The 3,241-nt window shown below is 39.0% G+C and overlaps 1 non-coding gene across 1 annotated transcript; it reads left to right on the forward strand.

The window, feature by feature from the left end:
• The first annotated feature begins 411 nt into the window (after window positions 1-411).
• Window positions 412-595, forward strand: LOC123827663. The gene has a single exon (XR_006787313.1). It is a non-coding gene; the product is annotated as a U2 spliceosomal RNA (small nuclear RNA).
• The last annotated feature ends 2,646 nt before the right edge of the window (window positions 596-3,241 follow it).

A 3,241-nucleotide genomic window follows, 5' to 3' on the forward strand; every position in this document is an offset into this window, starting at 1 on the left:
TGGGTTGCAGGGTGAAAAGCTCATGGGAAAGTGCTAAAAAAAAATGTCCCCTTGCTCCTGTCCTCAGTCTTAGGGATGACTGTACATTTCTGGAAGACAATGTTGTTCGCTATGCAGGTGGACTGAGGATTTTAGCAGATGGTGATAGAATGGCTGTAAAAGAGAAAAGAGCTCTTGCAGATGGTACCCATACTCCTTTTTGTGTCTTTCTTTTTGGAGGGAGAAGGGAGAGCATTGCAAGATGGCATGATCATGCTGCAAACTTCCAAAGTATTTTTTCTCATACATTTTTTAAAGTCACCACTTATTATCTTTCACCACATATCATAGAGGAGAAATCAAGCAGGAAATGGAGAAAGGACAACAGGAAAAATTCCTTTAACATGTACAACTATAAATTCACCATCTTGTACTGCTTCTCAGCCTTTTGGCTAAGATCAAGTGTAGTATCTGTTCTTATCAGTTTAAATTCACCATCCTGTAGAATTATCCATCATGGACTCGAAGACTGTTAGTGCCATAAATTTCTCCTGTATTTTCCTTCTCCAGGTGAAATAAGCTAATTACTGTAACTTTTTCCCATAGGCCATTTTTTTTCACTTTTTGGGCAATTATTTTTGTTGCTTGACTTCCAGCTATATATGTTCTGCTGAAATCAGAATCATGTAATTCTGAGATGCTACAAGTTTGTCATAATATTCTGATAATGGCTTGCAAGATGGGAGCTGCCTTCACTGGTAATCTCCTGTTAGATGGCAACATCATCTCCCTTGGCAGTCTTTTCCAAGAGAGAGAAGGTAGTTAATGAAGCTACTCCTTTGTGTAGATTCTGCAGTGTGGGTATAGGCTTCCCACCATAATGAGTAGCCAGACATTAATTGGGCTGCAGGTCTCTGAGTTTCCCAAGCCTACTCCTTCAGCTCCTGTGTCATTGTAAAGACAGCAAGTGGTAAGTTCTTTGCAAGCTATTATCTCTCACAAATGTGATGCTGAGAAGTTCATCCCCAAGGATTGCTATCTGCTTCCTTTCCCAATGCTGGCTTTGGGTGAGTATCCCAGAGCATTTCCTCTGCCTGCATTTTGATATCAGAAAAGGGAGAAAATGAAAAAGATCCTTGAGTAGGGTTGATACCTTTAATTATTACCCATGATTCATTCACATGGCCACCTGTTCATTCATCAATTTAGTAAATACATATTAGTAACCTACTATGGACCAGCCCTAGGATGGTTGCCAAATACAAGGCAAATGAGATCAATTCGTGGTCCTGAAGCTCTAGAAGAGGAGGTCAAGAACTATAACTCAGTAAGTACGTAACTGTGTTAAATGTATAAGGTCCTATGGGAATACTATTTCTGCCTAGAGGGTCAGGATCAGAAAAGTTCATAGTTATATCATCATTAAACAGTCCTGAAGGATAAGTGGGTGTGACTCTAACAGGGAGCCAAAGGTAAGAGGAGCATACCATAGAGAAGATGGAATCCATGCAAAGGCACAAAGACATGAGAGAACACCTGGAAGAACCAGATAGGTAGAAAAACTGGCTTACACTACAGGTGGTGTATGGCAGTCATGAACATGGGAATAAAAGGCCAGAAGGAATTGGGACTTAACTAGAAGCTAATTAATAACCAGCATAACAAACTGCCACCCTGGTACAAATCACTCAGCTGCTTTAGTCTGGGGGACTTCGGTTCAGAATGGGGAACTCTGGTACAATAAAACAGACTTTACTTTCTTCACAATTTACCTATGACTCTCCCTGCATTATGATGTGGCACAATGTGAAGAGAGCTATTGCGTGGTAGACAATGGGCTTAGTTTCCTTGAGCAACTAGGGAATACAGCCAGGAATTTAAGTGGCTCCTTATGGAAGAAATTTATTGCCTTGGCTACCCAGCACCCAGTCCCCTTCTTTTATGGAATTATCACCGTACATTTTCTTTGGAGAATCATCCTATGCCTACTTTCAGTCCATGTGTGGTTCCATTCCTACTGAAGTGAAGTCTATTACTCAGCTTGGTATATCAGCACACCAAATCACCCTAGTCACAGTGACTGGCTCTGAGATAGATTCCCAACCCAAGCTGCTCCAATCAAAATAATTCCTGGGACTTAAGAGCAGCCAGGAATATTTGTCCTCTTGTTTATTTGCCACTGGATGCAAACACTGGAACACTTCAGTTCCAGCGTTCCTACCAGGCATCTTGCTTACTTTGGGAAACTTGAGAATGAACTCAACACAGTAAAAAACAGAGTCAGGAAATGGAGAAAAATTAAGTCTCCCTAGCATATTTTGAGCATCTTGGATCAAGCTACAGTTGAATCCTCGACTGCCTAGAAATGTATGTCCAAAAAACATTTTCCATTTTATTAAAGCCAGTTTGAATTGAATTTCCGGTCATTTGATACACAAAAAAAAAATCTTTAGTGAAATAATGCTAAAATTCTCCATAAACTGTCTCTTTTAAAATGTAGTATCTTGAGGTATAGAATATTCTGAACATTGAACAGGTGAAGAATAATGGAACAGGATCCATAAAACCTGTTTTTTGGGTCTGGCTTTGCCACTTAGTAGTTATATAGTTTGGGGCAAATTACTTCATCTTTCTGAGTTTCAAATTTTCTACATCTAAAACACAGATAATAATTCTAACCTTGTCCCCATATCACAGCCTTGCAATAAAAATCAAATAAAATTATGGAGGAGAAACTTGTCAAATCTGGAGTATTAAATGAATGAAATAGCTATTAAAGTATTCATTTTTTTAGTAAGCCCTTAAAGATGTTAGTTTCACAATTAGAAATCAGTCTCACATTCTCCAGTTGTCTAATAGGTCTAAGGATGTTGACATCCAACTAGCACCTGCCATAAATCATCAGGTTCCACAAAGCTAAATGGAAATAAACATTTCCTCAGGTCAGGAGCCAGCTAAGCTTAAAATCTCGCTGTGCCCATGGTAACATGGTGTGTGTTAATTGGCATTATGTTGACAGTCCGTTGGTCCAAGGAAGAAACTGGAAGAAAGCTACATCTAGTATCTACTTAGATCCTGCAGTGATCCAAAAATATCAACTAATAAATAAAATAAAACAAATCTAATTGAATTTCCCTTTCAGATTGTTAACCACATTTTCATGTTTTTTTTTAACATAGTTGGTGTGGTGACCTGCCCTAGAGTGACAAAGTTTTGCTCGAGTTCTAAATATATTCTGTGCCACCAAGGACTGCCAAAAGCT

Source organism: Phyllostomus hastatus, unplaced genomic scaffold (genome assembly GCF_019186645.2).
Source record: "Phyllostomus hastatus isolate PE091 unplaced genomic scaffold, TTU_PhHast_1.1 phas_contig_86, whole genome shotgun sequence".
In the NCBI taxonomy this organism is placed as follows: Eukaryota; Metazoa; Chordata; class Mammalia; order Chiroptera; family Phyllostomidae; genus Phyllostomus; species Phyllostomus hastatus.